This window comes from Galeopterus variegatus, unplaced genomic scaffold, assembly GCF_000696425.1.
Source record: "Galeopterus variegatus unplaced genomic scaffold, G_variegatus-3.0.2 Scaffold1025, whole genome shotgun sequence".
Classification (NCBI taxonomy): Eukaryota; Metazoa; Chordata; class Mammalia; order Dermoptera; family Cynocephalidae; genus Galeopterus; species Galeopterus variegatus.
This window is the reverse complement of record NW_007727136.1, coordinates 61,950-84,408: the sequence shown is the minus strand read 5'-3', so window position 1 is coordinate 84,408 and position 22,459 is coordinate 61,950. Positions and strand designations below refer to the sequence as shown.

General features: G+C 37.6%; 1 protein-coding gene across 1 annotated transcript in view; it reads left to right on the top strand.

Moving 5' to 3' along the window:
• LOC103591754 (XK-related protein 4-like) overlaps positions 1 to 22,459 on the top strand; it is a gene marked incomplete at its 3' end in the record, with an annotated part of 386,061 nt that overhangs the window by 336,582 nt on the left and 27,020 nt on the right. The gene's annotated exons all lie outside the window — the stretch shown is intronic.

The following is a 22,459-nucleotide window of genomic DNA, read 5'->3' as shown; positions in this document are numbered from 1 at the left end:
TTTTGGTGAGACTTGCACAATAAGTCTCTAAATAATCAAAACTGCAGGCACTTTAGGGTATAATCTTTAGAATTTAATGTGAACACCAATGTTCTTTATGCTGGAATATTGGTAGAACAATAGTCCATCATTGGTGTAATTGATGCCCATCAAGATCTTGTTTAGAAGTAATTTCTTTTAATGAATTTCGTGAGTATGTTTTTGTTATAATGAAAGTAAAAAAATTTTTTTGTCTTTTATGGATTTAATTTGAATCTTTCTGATCAAGTTCTCATCACTAGAATCCAAAAGCCGGCTAGAGTCTAAGACCCGTCCAATCATCTTCCACTCACAGGTGATGTCAAGACAAGGAGAAAGAGACTAGATCCAGATTGTTGTGGTTCTTAGAGGTAGAATCTTTTTGTCTCCTCCCTTAGAATAGTTCTGAATTTAGATTCCCTAGAGAAGACAGAGCATTTGATTAGTTTTTTTCTTAAAGAACTTCACATGGCACAGTTGTTTGGTTATATTATTCTGCTTCCTTTCTTTGGATTTATAGCATTTTAATTGCTGTTTTAATCCTGTGTTTTATATAAAGCATCCCTAATTCCCTTGGTGGATAGGACCCATGGAAGTAAAAGTGTTATTATTTTGCATTTCCCAGTCTGTTAGCGCTTTGATAGATTTCCTAATTCGCTCTTCAGAATAATATACATTGTGTTCTTTTCACATTACTATCATGAGTAGGACGAATATTTTAGGGTAAGATAAACAGTAATTGGCAAGGAGCTATAACATCAATTTGTACAAGCTTCATGTCCAACGCATTCTGAGGATACCATTAGACTAATGGGTTAAATGAAGGGAGTCTTAATTTGCTGAAATTTACTTCAGGAAAAGATCACAGTGTCATGAGGGGTTTGGAGGCAGGATCCTTGGCAGTTTCCTGATATGCTCTCTGGCTCCCATAGAAATAAGTGCACAAGCTGCAGAGCTGAGGCATGGTGTCTGGCAGAAGAGGCCCAGGATGCTGAGAGAGAGCAGGGTACTATCAAAGCCACTAGATGGGGGTGTGTACTTATTCAGTCTGGTCACAAACCCCATAAACCAGCTAGCAGGAAAGAAATAAAGGTTAACATGAGGGTAAATTCCATACTTCTCAATGCCATTCTTCTGCAGAAACAGAAATGTGATGAATACCAACAGTAACTCCAAGGTCACTATGGCCACCTGGTGTCTCCAATGATCCCACTAGGGAAGGATCGCCACTGAGATCCTCTCAAACTGGGATCTTTGGGGCTCCCGTCTGAGAAAAGCATTTCTCAGGGATGAATACAGAATGACTAACTAGAATGGAAGTGAGGCTTTTTGCTTAGTTTTTCTGCAATGTCATGAGTGATTCTGACCTAGTCATTTAAACTCTGGACACCTACAGTATACTACCTTTCCAATGAACTGACTAATCCTTGTCAGTCACAGCCACCGATAATGATGTTAACTTATTTATAAAGCAAGCTCCAAATGTGGTCAGTCCTACAGTAAATGTATCTGAGGAGGAGAGCAGTAGCAGCCAGTTTCAGAACTCAGCCAACACCAGATGGAAATTCCGTCCTTTGGTTAAAATTCTTCTAAGACCTTGGCTGACAGGTGAACTTGGCAGACCCAATTATGATAGCAATTAAGCTTTTAAAATGTGAGCCAAATTATGAGCCAACCTTGTGCCAGAAGCTGGCAGACATACCTGGAATTTAGGTCAGGGATGCTGTCCCCGGTAGCAGAGATAATTCAATTGCATCCCAGCCCCAGGTGTGCGCAATCCGACCCCAGGAGACTTGGTCATCATAATAGGTCTTCTCTGGGCTGAAGGAACCCTCGGTGGCCCATCCTGCCCCAAGCCCTCGCCTCTGGGGCAGTGACCTCAAGGGACAACAGGAGAGGCCACCATTTGTGTGACGTTCAATTCCTAAGGAAAATGCCAAACTGAAACAAATGCCTGTGAAGGCCAAATTTGCCTTTGCTGCATTTATTACAAAAAGAATACTAGAAGATTGGTTGGTCTTCTGATAATATCTTGAAATGGAATGTTTTTCTTTAAGTAATAGAACTTTTAACCCAGTAATTGATTTTTTGCATTAAAAGTATTTTGCCTTTAAGGTACTACTACTAATTATTATTCTTTAGATGCTGTGTGCATGGTAAAAGTTCACATATAGTCAAATCTCTCCACATCAACACATTAAAGAAAGATATGCTTATATAACAGCAAGTATGCAGCCAGAATAGTATTTATGAAGTGATATTATGACGCAGTTCAAAATAAAATAAACTTCCATTATATTTCAACCTTCCATTTTTTTCTATTAGGGTTTTAAAGCCAATTTGCCCTAATTTTGCTCATGATTATAGAGGGAAACAAATAAGAAAATACATACGTTGAGAAGTTCACCTTTTTTGCTTAATCCCTACGTTCCTACTCTTTCCCCAGAAACAGCAATAGTTAAAAATAAATGAATGAATGAATGAATGAATGAAGTCCAGCAGCAGAAGCCACGTGGGTAATTTGAATTGAGCGCGCACGCATGCGCAATCAGCAACAGCCGACCAAAGTCGGGGAGCTAATCCCTGCTCCCCCAGCTAACTGTTGGGAGAGTCATTTAATGCTCTGAACCTCGGTTTTCCTATCCACAAAATGGTGAAGATAAACTAGATCAAGAGGGAAAGGCAATTTCTTCAGCAGTGCCAGCTCAGGGTGGAGAGGCTCCCGTGGAAGGAATGTACTGACACACCAGCCACGTGGATGGCGAGGACAGGACAGGAGGGGAAAGAACAGTGCCGTGCGTCTGCCGTGCCTAACCTGGGTGAATCGTGGCGTCGTTTTCATTACAAATGGTCTTTAAGACGATAAATACATTTCCTGAGGGTTTTAGTGAAAAAGCGATTCCAGGTTAGAGCACTGTGTCAACTTCACACCTGAGTGGAATGGGACCGGGAGACTGTCTTAAACGGCAGGTCCTGATTTCATTAGCAAGTAGCTTTCGCGGTCATTCATGGAGCAGCGCTGTCCACCAGCTCTGTGCAGGGCACCGAGATAAGTCAGTCCATCACTAAATGGCGGGAGTCCGGTGACTCCAGAAGAATTTTTGGAAATGCAGTAAGTGGTTGGGTTTTCTGTCCAGTCTTGGTTAGTGTCAGGGAGGAGCATGTTCTTGGCAATGTTGCAGAGTAAACAGGGTTGCAGTGACGTCTAGCCTGCTCTCTCAGGGAGGCCTTCCGGAGAGGGCTGCCGCGGGTTACAACACGGGCTCTTCCCAAGGGGACCTAGTGCCCATTCAAATGAGAAGAACTTTTTATTCCACAAACCACTTCTTCATGCATATGCCTTGTCAGTCCAGAAAACCCTCAAAATGTGCTTAACCAATGTTCTGTGAAAAAGAGAAAGTGAATACTCATTAAACAAACACTGGAATTTTCAGTGCACTTTCCATATTTTCAATGCCCTTCACCAAGTAAAAATCTTAACACAGAAACACAACATAATATCTCTGAGAATCCTAAAAACATGGGTGAATCCTCATGGTTTAGTGTGATTTGAACTTAAGGCAAGACTTACTGGTGAGCCTTATGAAGTCCTTGCCGTCCTGGGATGTTGGCTCATGGCTACATGAAGCGAAAATAATGAACTAGCAAGTAAAGAAGTCATTCAAACCTCAATTCAAAATTCAAATGAATGTTTTCTTAGCAACATTAAGGGTTTGCGTGATTTCAGATAAACCCATTTAATGTGGACTCCTCCAAAATAACAGTGACATCTCATGCTAATATTTTAGTTTCTAAGGCACAGTCACATCTCTTTTTGAAAGTCTCCTGAGGAAAGTTTCCCACCAAAACACCAGATCTTCCCCATCCTAGATCTTGTGTCCAGTAGTGCCCATTCTCAGGCTGTGAAGAAGGGGACAGTGGCACGGGAGCCCCGGCCTCCCCAGTCTATCACACCCTCATCACTCACCATTCTTTATGTGAAAGACCCTAGGACACAGCACATATCTTTGAGTTAGGATTAAAGTTGTGGCTCATTTAGATAACCCCTTTTTTTCAAAGTTGATTATAGCACAGATCTATTTAAAACAGAATTTCTGTTACAGAAATTTATCATTTATAGATGGCATCAGAAGAAAATCACATTGATGTTGGTTTAGAAAGATGGTTTACAGAGCTCCTTGTGGTTCTTAGGCTCCATGTTTCAGCTAAGTTAATCCATCTGAATACCCAGTTTCTCCTTCATCTTGGCCCCTCTCTGGTCCTGCTCCACCCCACCCATTCTCCAGCTCAAACCCCAAGCATATCTGATAGAACTCAGAGGCATAGTGGTTTGGACTGAATTAAAAGAATGTAAGATTTATCCATCTGAATACCCAGTTTGTCCTTCATCTTGGCCCCTCTCTGGTCCTGCTCCACCCCACCCATTCTCCAGCTCAAATCCCAAGCATATCTGATAGAACTCAGAGGCATAGTGGTTTGGACTGAATTAAAAGAATGTAAGCATAAAAGAATTCTTAAAGTCTTTGTATCTAATGAATTTCCCTGGTGCAAATCTAATATTAAATGCAGATTGCATCTAAAATGGTTCTTAAGGGAATAACAGAAGGATATCAGATCTTAAGGGGACCACTAATTGAAAGGAAGAGACGGCTGGGAAGTTTTTAATAAACATTTACTTTCTATGGCTTAAAAAATAAGGCTGCCGGAGGCAGGCACCTACCACCTCTACTACCCTCTAAAATAATAAAAATCTCTCTTTATGCCAGAGTATATGTACACAACTGTTCTGGAAAGTTACAGATGAGGAAAAAAAATTGTGATAATCTTTAGCTGCTCATTTCTGAAATATTTTATAACCATTCCTTTGAAATAATTACCTGAATTGCTTGGCCTCCTATTATAGATGATGAGTAGCCAAAACAATTACTTACATCTAAAGTAGCACTGAATTTTTCTGAACTTTGCATCTAAATGTGTCTGAAATGATTGTTCACAGGTGAACAAGTAACCCTTTCCCCCCACAATTAGCCATCATTTTTCTAACCTCAGATTTATTGTGTCTCTTTGAGCCTAAGCTGTTTGTGCAAGGCTTTGGTAAATTAAAATATCACCCTACATTTCATTTTTGTTAGGAAAAAATGATTCATACCACATCTGAGAAAGAAAGATTTGTAAAATATAGTATTTCCATATAAATATTAACACTGGCTCTGAATAAGACATGGTACTGTGGCATTTTCAGCTCAGAGTTTGTTGCAAGTCAGCCCTGGCATCCTAGCCAGTGATCACATCAGATTTCTGCCCACCCAGAGACCTCAGTCCATGCTGGCACAGGCAGCAATGGAAGGTCAGTATCTGGATATCACTCCACTCCTGTGGGTGTCAGAGAGACTGCCGGGGATAACCTGAGCAACAGGTGGTCAGGAAAAGCATGATGTCCAGAAAATATTGTGGAAATCACCCAGCAGTGCAGAAAGCTGATTGATGGTGAAGGGGACTTCAGTGGGTGGCAGGGCCCTGGCCGCACAGGCTGAGATTCAGCAGCAGAACGCTAAGCCCAAGGAAGATGCTGCAATCTAGACATGGTTGGAGAATCCAGAAAAATGCAAAAAACCTGACAGAAAGCTAGTTCATGAGAAGATAGTGCCAAGCTGTAATTTATTCATGGGGACCAAGTAATAATCCAGTTTACTAGAATCCATGTTCAAGGTTGGACTAAAACCAGTGCAAAGTTGGCTTGATGCTAAGTTGTTTCAGTGGTTGTCCTGGGTTTATATCTGTGCTGACCCTGGATCATTTTAGGTTTAGAACTAAGAGGCATGCAGGATGTTCATCTATTTTGCAGATATCTCTCTTAGAAAAATTACCCTTACGAGCCTGAATCATTAGCCCATCTCTTCCATCTTATTTGAATCATGACCAATAGGTATCAAGAGAACAGATAATCCTGAGACCGCTGAAGCCAAAAGTAACATTATAAATATCTTGAACACTGGTAAATGTTCTATCGAGTACTGTAAAAACCCAATGACATTTTTCCATTCATGTCAACAGGAGTTTATTGAGCACCTACTGTCAACTGGAAAAAGTGCAGGAGGCTTTGCTGACATAAACAAAATAATTCGACGTCAGTGTCTCTCCTGTGTTCTCTTTAGCAGTTTGTTCCAACCTCAACCAGAAACTAAGGGATATCTCTTCATTACACAGCCCTGAACCAGGGGGGCCACAGGGCAATTTTGCTTTGAGATTACATCACCTTTTTGTCAAATGAGAATCTCATAAATGTGGGATTTATGCTTGCTGTATGGAAACATTTACTGAGAACCTACTATGTGCCAAGCATTATTCTGGACCCTTGGGGAGCAAAGATGAGTACAGAATGGCTACTGGCTTGAAACTGTCCCAGAGAGAGAGCACCACTCAGAGCAATAGAAATGAACATACCTGCTCCCATCAGACACTGAACCAGTGCTTCACACAAGACCGTGCTTCCAACTGTGCGGAAAAAGAGTTGTTATAAGTTTCCCCATTACTAGATGTGACAAATTAGCAAGGAGGGCAGTATAGGCCACGATGAGAAAGAACACTCAGGGATAAAAAATTTGGTTTCAATATTAAAATTCAATATTACAGGATAGGAACATTCTAGTACAGTACATATTGTCAATGCAGAAGAGCAGTGCCTGCCCTGAAATTGTAAGTTGTCTGACTTGTGTTCATTTTATTTTCTTTTTGTGGCAGCTTGCTCTCTCTACAACTAATTTTTTCCATAGAAACCTATTAAGGTCATTGTGACATTTTATAGCACAGAGTGAGAAAGAAAAGAAAGAAATGCATTGGAAAGATTTACGATCTAGTTAGGTCAAAGGAACTCTTACATTACCTATTTTTTCTGGGATTTTTTTTTTTTTAAAGAAAAGTCCAAAAAAAAGTAAAACCTAAACTTATAAGTTTTTACTTGAGACTGAGAAGTAAGGTACATTTTGTAATTTGTGATTCTTTGGTGAATTATAAATAGTTTCACTACAGAAAAGCAAAAGCATTGTTCTTTGAACATTAACTTAATATATCATGAAATAGAAGTGTCTAAATTCATTTCATGTATCAAACATGTGATTCTTTTGGTCCATGTACTGTTGGACACCAAAAGGTTAGTGCACCAAAGTCATTTGCCATGTTTCTAAAGGCCATGGAGCCAAGGTCACGATCATAAGAATAAACATATGGAGTGATAATTTTCCAATTTACACTGATTCATGAGCAAGAAACTGTACTATGTGCTACTGGTCTCCAAAGATGAATATGTTATGATCCCTTCCCTTCAGGAGCTTACAATCTACTGAAAAAGACCACATGAGTGCATTTAACTGTGCATTTCAAGGCATATCATGATAAGTGCTATACAATACAATACACATAATATAACAAAATATTAAGGACCTACATTAGGCAAAAGCTATTTTCATCTTCTTTCATCTTTACCATCCTAGGAAGTAAGTTATAATATTTATTTTGGACATAAAGAAAAGTTACTTGGCTAGATGGGCTAATTTTCCCCAGTTTTCCCAGTTAGGCAGTGGAAGAAATAAAACTCATGTCTACCTATATGATTGCATGACCTGTAATCTGTACATCTCAGCAAAGCAGTGTGGTCAAAAGAAGTTGGCATTAACCAAGGTAGAATAAAGATGAGCCTTAGAAGTAGTCATCGTGATCTTTTCCCTCTAATTTCTTGGTGAGAGATGAAACCGACTTCTTCCCTAACCTCTCTGATTTCAGCACTTAATCTCCTTGTGCCATCTCCTGCAGAATGCAAGGGCTTAATAAGCCAGCAGTCGATGCATTCAATGGGTTATATTAGGCTAGGCAAACTGGAAAGCCTTATTATGTATTGACCTGAAAAAGTCATTGAAAAGCAGTGCTTTCACAGTGCAAAACAACAGATCTAACAGCCAGTTCAAACAATGAATATTTTTAGTGAGAAAAAAAGTCAAACCACTTGCTTGACTTGAATATAACTTCAGGATCTCTCCCCTTCAGCTCAGAAGGACCCTGATAAGAGCCGGAAGTTAATGTACTTACCTAGCCCTTAACTTCCTAACTGGAATGATGGAAGAGATTTGAGTCCAGTGTAAATTAGATCACTCACTGTCATCAAAAAATAGCCATCTGATTCTGAACCGATGAAGAAATCTGGGGTCAGCAGCTCTGAGTACTAGAAGCTGGTTGTTTTGGAAAAGGGCAGAGAAAGGAAAAGTGTTCTGCTATTTCACAAGGACCATGAAAACTCACAGCAGTCGGGTTTCTTTTCACAAAAGTAAAAAGGTTTTATCCGGATTTTAAATTAGGAGCATTACATTAGGTCTGCCTAAAATCCTAATGTTATTTTGGGGGAGCACTTCCTTTTTTCCTTCTCCACTGAATATTTCCTGATTCCATCTTGCCTGATTTTGGTAGTCTGCACGTATAACAGACACTGAATCATTTATCCAAACTGAACTCAGTAGTAGCCCTATCTATAAAATCAGACTTAATTTTTTCACTGACATGAGACACATCCTTCTTTGCGCCTTCCAGGCCAGGCTTCTGTCATAGTTTTTATTTATTTATTTGTGTGTCTCCCTCTAAATTTAAGGCAGCCACAACCTCCTTGAATGAAAAAACCATCAATCAGTCTTCTTTGTTTACTTCAAAATAATACTCTTACCAGGATCCTAAAGTCCCAAGATCCTCTCTCTTTCTGTCACACACATCTGGCAAAATCCCAGTTCTGGAGGAACCCAGCTCTTCAGCTGAACCAGAGCAGCTGAGCACTGCCAAGCACTTCAAGAATGGCTCCAACAAGACAGGTCGGTGCCCTTAGAAAGTCATGATCACCCACCTCATGCAGTCCCCAGAATTACTTGATAACCCTCTTCTGTTCCTTTGATCAGTTCACCCTCTGTATCCAGGAAGATTATTTCAGACCTTCTCTACATTCTTCAAACCTGAGACACCCTCCTCCTCACCTTCCCCAAACATCATTCTCTACAGAGGAAAGGAGAGTCAGAGTGGAATCCCTCAGCTTCCCCCCATCAATCCTGCACCTGCTTCCCTTCTCCCCTCATAGAAGAGAGGAGATCACCTTCCTTCTACCCAGGCCCAGTCCTTCCACCTGCCTTGTTATTTTTTCTTCCCATTTTACTCTGTTGTTCTTAATTGACATATAATAATTGTACATATTTATGGGGTACATGTGTGTAATGTGCAAGGACCAAATCAGGGTAATGAGCACATCCATCACCTCAAATATGTGTCATTTCTTGGTGTTGAGAACACTCAAAATCCTCTCCACTAGCTATCTGAAATTATTGATCATTGCCTTCTCCTGCTTTCTTATAAAGCCTCAACCACTGACTATCCTTCCTCTATTTTGTAGATTCACGTTTTCTCTTTCAATGGATTCCAATTTAGGTCGCTCTCTTTCTCATTAAAATGAACAAAACAAACTCTCCCCTCAGTTACCTATTTAATCCCAGCAACTCAGCTCTCCGGTCTTCATAGCATTAACCCTTGAACCACGTGTTGTTTGTACTCATTGGTTCCCTGTCCCAGCCTCAGCCCTCCCCTCAGCCCCGCCCACCCGTGACCTCCGTCGCTGCTGCTGTCCTCACTGAGGGCGTCAGTGAGCCCATGGGAGCTCTCTCGTCCTCGTTTCCTTAGCCCCCAGCTGCATTAGAGACTGTTGACCGTGGCCTTGGCTTCCGGACCCCACACTCTATTTTTTCTCCTCTTGATAGTCTTCATCTTCTTTGTAGGCTCCTCTTTTCCTACTACTCATTAGACTTTTTACCTTAAATGCTGAAAAAAAATTAAAAAGTAATAGGTGAGTCGTATAAAACATAATGATTCAGCATACATTTGTGAGCCCACCACCTGTTAAACATATTTTTTTATGATCTTTGAAAACCCCTCTTGACTTTCCCCAATCCCCCCTTACCTCTGTTCTCAGCAGCAGCCACTGTTCTAAATTGCATGTTCTTTATTCCTTACCACGCTTTATAGTTTTACCACATACTTTCATTACTGAGCAATTGATTGCTTCCTTTAGCATGTTTTTTGAATTTTGTATAAATGGAATATGGAATCCCGTTGCAAATATTTTTTCTTAACTTGCTTTTTTTACTCGATAGTATTTTTCCAAGTGTCATCCGTGTCCTTGCTTGTAGCTATAACTCCTTTACTTCACCTGAATATAGTAATACTACGTATATACATATGTGGTGTATCATCATCATTAACTTATCCATTCTGCTGTTGATGAAAATTTTGCTGTTTCAAGTCATTTTTTAGTAACAACAGAGCAACTATGAGCATACTTCCACGTGCCATCTTTTACAAATAATGCAAAAGTTTCTCTAGGAAATAAGTTTGCTTGAAATCGTGAGGCCATAAAGTAAGAACATTTCTAAATTTGCCTGATATCATCAAATTATTTTCCAAAGGATTTTAACAATTTGTACTCCTACCATTAGAGAAGGAGAGGCTCCCTTTGCTCTATAATCTTACCTGTAATATGGCCAGACTGTTTTAAGTTTTACCAATCAGATGAGTGATTTGCCAACCAATGACAATAGTGTCTCATTGAGGCCTTAATCTGCACTTCCCTACTACAGAACGTGTTATCTTTTTAAATTATGTTTGCACTTGATTTTTGTGCATTAATTTTGTACAATGCAAACTTGCTAACACTCTAATCATTTATCTTAGATCCTTTTTAGTGTAATACAGGAACAATCATATCATCTGTCAAAAATGGTAGCTTTGTTCTTTATTGTCAGTCTTTACATCTTATATTTCTTTTTCTTGCATCTTTCCTGCTAGGACATCCTTGAATTAAAGTTGTGAAAATTAATCCTTGTATTTTTTTTTCTAATCTTAAAAGAAATATTTCAATGTTTTACCATTTGTATGATTTTTTGGTAAGGATTTTGCACATACCATATATTAGGTTAAGAAATTTCTCTTATAAGTCTTAGCTTGCTAAAATATTTTAAGTTAAATTATGAATAGGTGATGCATAATAAGTGATTTTTTGCACTTATTGATATTATCGTATGATTTTACTCCTCTAATTTATTAATTTGATGAATATTTGCTGCTGTTATTATTTTTCTTGTATTTACATATGGTAAAATTTACTTTTTTAGTGTACAGTTATATGAGTTTTAACAAATGCATACAGTTTTTTGCCCACCTTGGCAATCCCTGATCTGTTTTCTGTCTCTATAAATTTACCTTTTCCAGAGTGTCATATTCATGGAATCACACAGTATGTAGCTTTTGAGACAGGCTTCTTTCATTTGAAACTTCAGATTCTTTTATTTGAGATTCAGCCATGCTGCTGTATTTATCAGTCCTTCTTTCCTTTCTATTGCTAAAAAGTTTTCCAGTGTGTGCACATACTGTTTACCTATTCACCAGTGGAAGTTGTTTCCAGGTTTTGATGATTTTCATTAAAACCACCGTAAATGGTCACATACACATTTTTGTGTAAACCTATTTTTATTTCTCCTGTGTAAATATCTAGGAGTGAGTAGATTGCTAGGTCAGAATGTTAGACTGTGAGACATCATTGTACACATCCCTGATATTTTATTCATTATTTCCCCAATCTTTTTTGTCTTTGTTCTTCAAATTGAATAATTTCCATTGATCTGTCTTCAAGTTCACTGACCCTTTCCTCTGCCATCACTATTCCACTAGGCAATGATTTCTTTTAATTTTAGATATTACGTTTTTATGTTGTGATATTTTTATTTAATTCTAACAGTTTTCATTTCTTTTTGTAGAGTTATATTTTACTTCATTTTATTTATTTATTTTTATTTTAACTTCTCAATATACAGTGCAGTTGATTTTCGTGTCCCTTTACCCATTCCTCTCCCCCCCCACCAGCACTACATCATATCTGTTAACTTGTCTTAACAAGATCAAGGAATTGTGATTGTTGTGTCTTCTCCCCTCCTTTATTTGTTTATATATTTGTTTATTTATTTATTAATAGCTCCCACAAATAAGTGAGAACTTGTGATATTTATCTTTCTGTGCCTGACGTTTCACTTAATATGATTTTCTTTAAGTCCATCCATGTTGTTAGGAATGATAGTATTTAATTCTTTTTATACCAGAGTAAAATTCCATTGTCTAGATATACCAGAGTTTACTTATCCACTCATCTGATGATGGACTTTTGAGCTGGTTCCAACTCTTGGCTTATGTAAATAGTGCTGCAATAAACATGGGAGTACAGGTATCCCTTCAACATGATGATTTCCATTCCTCTGGGTATATTCCCAACAGTGGAATAGCTGGATCATATGGTAGATCTATCTGTAATTATTTGAGGAGCTTCCATACCATTTTCCATAAAGGCTGCACCATTTCGCACTCCCACCAGCAGTGTTTGAGGGTTCCCTTTTCTCCACACCCTCACCAGCATTTATCATTCTCAGTCTTTTGGATATTAGCCATCCTAAATGGAGTGAGATGGTATCTCAAAGTGGTTTTGATTTGCATTTCCCGAATGCTGAGTGATGTTGAGCATTTTTTCATGTGTCTCTTGGCCATTCATATATCTTCCTTTGAGAAGTGCCTATTCAGCTCCTTTGCCCATTTTTTTAATTGGGTTATTTGGGTTTTTTGCTATAAAGTTGTTTGAGTTCCTTGTATATTCTGGGTATTAATCCTTTGTCAGATATATACTTTGAAAATATTTTCTCCCACTCTGTTGGTTGTCTTTTAACTCTGTTGATTGTTTCTTTTGCTGTGCAGAAGCTTTTTAGTTTAGTATAATCCCATTTGTTTATTTTTCCTTTGTTGCCTGTGCTTCTGGGGTCATATTCATGAAGTCTGTACCCATTCCTACTTCCTGGAGTGTTTCCCCTATGTTTTCTTTAAGGAATTTTATTATTTGAGGATGTATATTTAATTCTTTAATCCATTTTGAGTTGAATTTTGTATATGGTGAGAGGTTCAAGTCTACTTTCATTTTCCTACATATGAATATCCAGTTTTCCCAGCATCATTTGCTGAACAGGCAGTCTCTTCCCCAGTGTGTAGACTTGATGCCTTTGTCAAAGATCAGATGGCTGTAGGTGTATGGGTTGATTTCTGGGCTCTCTATTCTGTTCCATTGGTCCGTGTGTCTGTTTTTGTGCCAGTACCATGCTGTTTTGGTTGTTATAGCTTTGTAATATAGTTTAAAGTCAGGTAGTGTTATGCCTCCAGCTTTATTTTTATTTATTTATTTATTTTTTTTGCTCAGAATTGCTTTGGCTATGCATGGTCTTTTGTTATTCCATATAAATGTCTGGATAGTTTTTTCCATTTCTGAGAAAAATGTCATTGGAATTTTGATGGGGATTGCATTGAATCTGTAGATCACTTGAGTAATATGGACATTTTCACAATGTTAATTCTTCCAATCCAAGATCATGGGATATCTTTCCATCTTCTTGTGTCCTCTTTAATTTCTCTCAACAGTGGTTTGTAGTTCTCTTCGTAGAGATTTTTCACATCCTTGGTTAACGTATTTTATTTTTTTGATGGCTATTGTAAATGGGCTAACTTTCTTGATTTATTTTTCTGCATGTTCTCTGTTGGAGTATAAAAATTCTACTGATTTTGTGTGTTGATTTTGTATCTTGCAACTTTGCTGAAATCATTTATCAACTCTAAGAGGATTTTTGTAGAGGCTTTAGGGTCTTAAATATATAGGATCATATCATCCACATACAGGGACAGTTTGACTTCATCTTTTCCAATCTGGATGCCCTTTATTTCCTCCTCTTCTCTGATTGCTCTGGCTCATACTTCCAATGCTAGTTGAATAGGAGTGGTGAGAGTGGGCATCTTTGTCTATTTCTTATTCAGGATGATATTGGCAGTGGGCTTATCATATATGGCTTTAATTGTGTTGAGATACTTTGAATCTATGCCTAACTTGTAGAGAGTCTTTATCACAAATGAATGATGAATTTTGTCAAATGCTTTTTCAGCATCTATAGAGATGATCTATGGTTTTTGTCTTTGCTTTTATTGATGTGGTGTATCACATTTATTGATTTGCATATGTTGNCTGATCTGTTTTCTGTCTCTATAAATTTACCTTTTCCAGAGTGTCATATTCATGGAATCACACAGTATGTAGCTTTTGAGACAGGCTTCTTTCATTTGAAACTTCAGATTCTTTTATTTGAGATTCAGCCATGCTGCTGTATTTATCAGTCCTTCTTTCCTTTCTATTGCTAAAAAGTTTTCCAGTGTGTGCACATACTGTTTACCTATTCACCAGTGGAAGTTGTTTCCAGGTTTTGATGATTTTCATTAAAACCACCGTAAATGGTCACATACACATTTTTGTGTAAACCTATTTTTATTTCTCCTGTGTAAATATCTAGGAGTGAGTAGATTGCTAGGTCAGAATGTTAGACTGTGAGACATCATTGTACACATCCCTGATATTTTATTCATTATTTCCCCAATCTTTTTTGTCTTTGTTCTTCAAATTGAATAATTTCCATTGATCTGTCTTCAAGTTCACTGACCCTTTCCTCTGCCATCACTATTCCACTAGGCAATGATTTCTTTTAATTTTAGATATTACGTTTTTATGTTGTGATATTTTTATTTAATTCTAACAGTTTTCATTTCTTTTTGTAGAGTTATATTTTACTTCATTTTATTTATTTATTTTTATTTTAACTTCTCAATATACAGTGCAGTTGATTTTCGTGTCCCTTTACCCATTCCTCTCCCCCCCCACCAGCACTACATCATATCTGTTAACTTGTCTTAACAAGATCAAGGAATTGTGATTGTTGTGTCTTCTCCCCTCCTTTATTTGTTTATATATTTGTTTATTTATTTATTAATAGCTCCCACAAATAAGTGAGAACTTGTGATATTTATCTTTCTGTGCCTGACGTTTCACTTAATATGATTTTCTTTAAGTCCATCCATGTTGTTAGGAATGATAGTATTTAATTCTTTTTATACCAGAGTAAAATTCCATTGTCTAGATATACCAGAGTTTACTTATCCACTCATCTGATGATGGACTTTTGAGCTGGTTCCAACTCTTGGCTTATGTAAATAGTGCTGCAATAAACATGGGAGTACAGGTATCCCTTCAACATGATGATTTCCATTCCTCTGGGTATATTCCCAACAGTGGAATATCTGGATCATATGGTGGATCTATCTGTAATTATTTGAGGAGCTTCCATACCATTTTCCATAAAGGCTGCACCATTTCGCACTCCCACCAGCAGTGTTTGAGGGTTCCCTTTTCTCCACACCCTCACCAGCATTTATCATTCTCAGTCTTTTGGATATTAGCCATCCTAAATGGAGTGAGATGGTATCTCAAAGTGGTTTTGATTTGCATTTCCCGGGGGGGGGGGGGGGGGGAGCATTTTTTCATGTGTCTCTTGGCCATTCATATATCTTCCTTTGAGAAGTGCCTATTCAGCTCCTTTGCCCATTTTTTTAATTGGGTTATTTGGGTTTTTTGCTATAAAGTTGTTTGAGTTCCTTGTATATTCTGGGTATTAATCCTTTGTCAGATATATACTTTGAAAATATTTTCTCCCACTCTGTTGGTTGTCTTTTAACTCTGTTGATTGTTTCTTTTGCTGTGCAGAAGCTTTTTAGTTTAGTATAATCCCATTTGTTTATTTTTCCTTTGTTGCCTGTGCTTCTGGGGTCATATTCATGAAGTCTGTACCCATTCCTACTTCCTGGAGTGTTTCCCCTATGTTTTCTTTAAGGAATTTTATTATTTGAGGATGTATATTTAATTCTTTAATCCATTTTGAGTTGAATTTTGTATATGGTGAGAGGTTCAAGTCTACTTTCATTTTCCTACATATGAATATCCAGTTTTCCCAGCATCATTTGCTGAACAGGCAGTCTCTTCCCCAGTGTGTAGACTTGATGCCTTTGTCAAAGATCAGATGGCTGTAGGTGTATGGGTTGATTTCTGGGCTCTCTATTCTGTTCCATTGGTCCGTGTGTCTGTTTTTGTGCCAGTACCATGCTGTTTTGGTTGTTATAGCTTTGTAATATAGTTTAAAGTCAGGTAGTGTTATGCCTCCAGCTTTATTTTTATTTTATTTTTGTCTGTTTTTATGCCAGTACCATGCTGTTTGGGTTATTATAGCTTTGTAATATAGTTTAAAGTCAGGTAATATTATGCCTCTAGCTTTATTTTTTTTGCTCAGAATTGCTTTGGCTATGCATGGTCTTTTGTTATTCCATATAAATGTCTGGATAGTTTTTTCCATTTCTGAGAAAAATGTCATTGGAATTTTGATGGGGATTGCATTGAATCTGTAGATCACTTGAGTAATATGGACATTTTCACAATGTTAATTCTTCCAATCCAAGATCATGGGATATCTTTCCATCTTCTTGTGTCCTCTTTAATTTCTCTCAACAGTGGTTTGTAGTTCTCTTCGTAGAGATTTTTCACATCCTTGGTTAACGTATTTTATTTTTTTGATGGCTATTGTAAATGGGCTAACTTTCTTGATTTATTTTTCTGCATGTTCTCTGTTGGAGTATAAAAATTCTACTGATTTTGTGTGTTGATTTTGTATCTTGCAACTTTGCTGAAATCATTTATCAACTCTAAGAGGATTTTTGTAGAGGCTTTAGGGTCTTAAATATATAGGATCATATCATCCACATACAGGGACAGTTTGACTTCATCTTTTCCAATCTGGATGCCCTTTATTTCCTCCTCTTCTCTGATTGCTCTGGCTCATACTTCCAATGCTAGTTGAATAGGAGTGGTGAGAGTGGGCATCTTTGTCTATTTCTTATTCAGGATGATATTGGCAGTGGGCTTATCATATATGGCTTTAATTGTGTTGAGATACTTTGAATCTATGCCTAACTTGTAGAGAGTCTTTATCACAAATGAATGATGAATTTTGTCAAATGCTTTTTCAGCATCTATACAGATGATCTATGGTTTTTGTCTTTTGTAGAGAGTCTTTATCACAAATGAATGATGAATTTTGTCAAATGCTTTTTCAGCATCTATAGAGATGATCTATGGTTTTTGTCTTTGCTTTTATTGATGTGGTGTATCACATTTATTGATTTGCATATGTTGAACCAACCTTGCATTGCTAGGATGAATCCCACTTGATCATGGTATATAATTTTGTGTATGTGTTGCTGTATTCTATAACAGCTTTCATTTCTCTGCTAAAAACTTCCACCTTTTTACTTATTTTAATGTGTTTACCTTTATCCCATAGAGCACGCTTATAACAGCTGCTCTAATGCTTCTGATAATTCTAACATCTTAGAATTAGGGTTGACTTTTTAAAAAATTATCTTTGCCCTTCATAATTGGTCACATGGTCCTCGTTCTTGAATGTAATTTTGGTTCACATCCTGAACACTGTGAGTGCTCTGCTAACCTGTAATACTTTTCCTTCATCTGTACTTGGTCATACTTTACTACAGCTTAACCCAGTGTGGGGGAAAATATGATTTATTGAGTTCTTGACACATATTAGACATTGTGTTGGAATGCAATGCCCCAATGAGATGAATATGTTTATGTAGAATTTACTCAGGAGTGAACTTTAAGAGAATAGACTGAGGTTACCAGAGGTGGGAAAGGGGGAAGGGAGTAAGGGAGGAACTGATAAAGAATCATGAAAATCAATTATATTGTACAATGTCAAATATACTAATTAAACTGATTTGAACATCACATATTGCACACAAATATTGATATGCAATTCTGTACCCCACAGATATGTACAATCAACTATGTTCTGACAAAAAGTAAATTAAAAATAAGTAAATAAATATATTGATTTGGAAAATATAGTTATTTTTATAAAGATGAAATTTATATTTACCTATAGTGGGTCTGTTATTATTAGGTTCAATGTGTAACTATTTTTAAAACTTCTTAATTTAAATTTCTAATATGGTAAATATCAATAAAAATAACCCATATAAACAAGGTAATAATAATAATTTACACAGGAAGAGGCTGAGACTACAGGACATGAAACAACTTTTCCAACATTACATAAACAATGAGAGTCAGCACCAGGATCCAAACTCAGCAGGATCTGACATAAAAACCCATTCCCTTACCAGTGCTCTCACGAAATTTTCCCCTACCATACCACACCTTAGAAGCTTTTAACTTGGCTTCCTATACAAATATTTTGCCACCTTTCTCATTGACTATTTAATGTATATCTTATTTCTTTAGCGAGAATTAAAGATTCTTGAGAGCCAAAACCAAGTCTTCTATTTCTTTTACATACCTCTCAAAATATGTACCACATATTTTATATATCACAAAATTTATGTACCACAAAGTAGATGCTAAATAAATGCATATTAATGAGATTTTTTTAAAAAATACATAAATAAAAAGCCTAGTCAAAAGGAAAAATAGGAGGCATGATTTCAGGACAAAAAATAGTCCCTTTGGAAGATGTTAGCATTGCTTCACTAGAATCAAAAAAAAAAAAAAAACACAGAGAGGAAAAAGTTTTAATTAAGCCTCCCATACATTTGAGTTTAATGGATTAGATTTAATTGTATATACTGGACTAAACTTCAAATCGAATTAGGGCTTCCTCATCTATGCACTTCCCTCCATCAGTCTGTCTGTTTTCAGTATCCAGACAGTGAGGTAGAAAGATCTGAATTTTGATCCCAAAATTTTGATTCACAGTGCAGACATGCAAAAAAATCTACTCTATGGGATTGTTTTAGGACTAAAAAGAGAGAAAACACTCTTAAACTTCTCCTTTGAATTTGAATATAAATAAAACACGTTGAAACCTAAAGAGCTTTAAAAACTTTGTAAGGAAAGCTTTATGTAAACTATTTTATGTCAACTTTAAATATTATTTTTTCTTACCTAATTAATTTCAAAAAGATTCAAGAAGAGGTGACAAGCTACAAAAGCACAAGTTACTAAAATATGGTTTACTTCCCCTGATATTGTTACACATAATTGCCTGTCTTCCTGGCCTACAATCTTATTGTCATCAGGAACAATTTTTTAGGTATTTTCTGTGTAACAGTCACTGCACAAATAGATTCTATGGGAACATTTTTACAAAAGAATAAGACATGGTAATTCCTCTTTAAAAAATTCATATGCAGTTGAAGAGATAAGGCTGTTCACAAGGATAAAAACTATTATATAAGGTGGAATATGATAAATTTCAAATCAGTACCATAAATGTGCCAGGGTTTATAGAGTCAGGGTAAGAATAAAGCATAGATTGAAACAGATTGAGCAGTCTGAGATTCTGAATGCCAAACCAAACACTCTGGGCTTGATCCTGTAGACAGTAGAAGCTACTGAGTGCTTCTGAATTGTGGCATGAGCTGATGTGAGTGGTATTTAGGAAGATAAAATAGAGGAAAGAAAACCAGAGGCAGGCAGACCTGTTGAGGATACACTGCAGTTGCCCAGTTCTCCAGGCAGGAAACTAAACACACCTGGATGGGAATGTTGGTGATAGTAATGACCACCGTTTGTTCACCATCTACTGATTCAGGCTCTGCTATGGGTGCTGGACATAAATTCTAGTTCTCACAATAACCAAGCAAGATTTGTATTATTGTCTTCTTGAAGATGAAGAGTTTCACAGCGATTCTGTGATTTGTTTAATGAGGTTGTAAGTCAAGTCTCTCTAGATCTTAGATGTACTACACATATTGACCTCAACCACTTTTGAAAGTTGTGAAAGTTAGGTGGATTTGGTTTATGGACATAGGCAGCAAGATTATATTTGAGCTTCTACACCTCATTTATTTGAATTTTCAAGGACAAGAAGGCCTAAAGAGGCCAGAAAATGAATATGTCCAACAGTCAAATGCAGGATCACAAGATGATTTTCGGGAGCAATGAGAAAGCTCATGTCACTTACTTCTTTATGCTTGAAATCCCTTTACAAGAGGCAAGCCCTAGGGGGTCAGTAGCCCCAGGGCAAGAAACACAATCACTTAATCCCTGCAAGGCATAGAGGAAACAGGCCAGATTGTTTCTGGCTGAAAGCTCTCGACTAGCTTGTTCAGAAATCAAAGCATGAGGTCCGTAGGCACCTAAATAAGGAGAGCAGAGGAATCACCGGAACCGACTTACTTCCCAATTTGGCTCTCTGTCAGGGTGCTTTTATTGAAGATGCTAGATTTTCCCCTACTTGCAAAAATAAAATATTTGCAATATATACTGAGACTGCATCTCATGCTCTGAGGAAGGCAAAAAAAATGTTTTAAATCTATTTCTTTCATTGAAGGCCTCTTTTATATTGTCCCCAAATTAAGAGGGTGAAAAAATAGGTGTCCATTAAGTACACAAACTACCCAACTACTATGTATAAGGCACTTTCCCCTTTAATTTCTAACAAACAATATCAATTATTTTTATTCACTTCTGGAGATGGCACAGAAGTCAAATGAGGTTAAAATAAGCCTCCCCAGTGAATAATAATTAAGGTCATTACAGGTCTAAACTGTTTCAAGCATGTACTTGACCAAAGCCATTCTTGAATAAGACCTTGCAATCAAATTGTCTTTGTGTCCTTTAGTCAACGTAAATGTAGCATAATATCTTTTCAGTGATTGCCTTAATCTTAATTGATATTCTTTAGTCATAAAGAGCCATACTTGACATAGGAGTGTAGCAAAATATATGGGTAAAAACAAATGTTCCCTGTAATAACTTTGTCTTTTGTGACATTTTAAATGGAGAAAAATAAGTCTGCCTGACCTTTCTGCCAGAACAAATAAAATGCCAATTGCCAAATTCACATGGTTAACTCTAGCAGTCGAAAATGAGATACAGCTTTGCAGTCAAAATGCCAGCATGGAGCGGTGATGGTGTCAACCAGATCGTAGAAAAGTTCGCATTCTAATTTCTATCAATTGCATTTTTCATATGTAGGTTTTAAGGATAGGGCCCACAGTGTTACTGGAACAGTGCATGGTGAATAAGGAAGGGGCAGTCCCTGTCTTCTGGTAGCCCACCTTTGCCAGAACATGTCAGGGTCCCAAAGAATGTCACCAATAATTGAATAACATTTGCATAGTGTCTCAGGTTTTCTACATGGCCTTGGGTTGCATCTCCTCCCTCCCCACATCTAGTCCTTTGGAAAGTGCCATCACTCTGACCTTCAGGATGTCTCCAACCATCTCACTACCATTATCTCTTACCTGAAAATCACAACAGCCTGCACCTGGTTCCTGAAATCCAGTCTCCACACGGTAGCACTCGGGTGGGTTCAGGTTGCACAGAGTGAGCACCAGCCACCTACTGAGGCAGCTCTGTCCTGCCTGGCCTGGCGCGGCCCCAGCCCCCTCTAGCCTCATCTCCTATCACTCACAGCGATGCCACCAAATGGCCTTCTCTCTGTTCTTTGGACATCACACTCATCTCTACCATAGGGCCTTGGCACCTGCCATTCTCCTGCCTGCAGCCACCTTCCCTTGGTCTTCACAGGGCAGCACAGCCATTCCATTTCCATCTCAGCTCCAGTATGCTCCTCAGGGAGCCCTTCCCCAAGCCCATCTGCACCACTTACTAGTTATGAGACTTCTCTCCAGTTACCCAGTTTCACTGAGACTCTGCTTCCTCACCTGAAAAACGAGAGACTAATCGTTTCTACCTCAGAGGCAGGGAATGAGGATTAAACGAGAAAATGCCCAAAAAGGCTTACTATGGGATCAGGCACATGAAGCAGTCAATTATAATTTGTGTTAGTACTGCATTCTCTCAGAGTACATGCTTGGGAAAGACATGCTGTTTTATAAAAATATGTAGTATGGCCCAGAGTAAATTAATTGCTACTTAGATCCTCTTAAAGTAATGCATTTGAAGAGTTGATTCTTCTACCAAAAGTAACAGAATTCAGCAGTAAAGAAGATACATTCTAAGTTTTCTACTGAGATCCTAAACTTCCTGAAATCTTCACCTCCATATCTTCAAGTAGTCCATATCCAAGCATCTTCCACTAGTCTCCATGATAGAGCTCAGGATCTTCCACCCCGGAGGTCATGAGTGTCCTCTTTATAAAGTTTTTCTTCCTTCAAACCCTCACCAATCTTGCTGACCAGCATTGGTTCAAATATAACTGGCTGTGATAATCTTCATTTTATACAGGTTGTGAGTCCGTGGGACCATCTACTTCTCATACAATCTTTTTTTTGTTGTGCTACAGTATAGCACATAACATAAAAGTTACCATTTTAATCATTTTTTATCCTTATATCTTAAAAAAAATAATTAATTGACATATATTAATTGTATTTAATACATGTATACAATGTATGATCATCAAATCAAAGTAATTAGCGTATTGTAACCATTTTAACCATTTTTACATGTACGGTTTAGTGG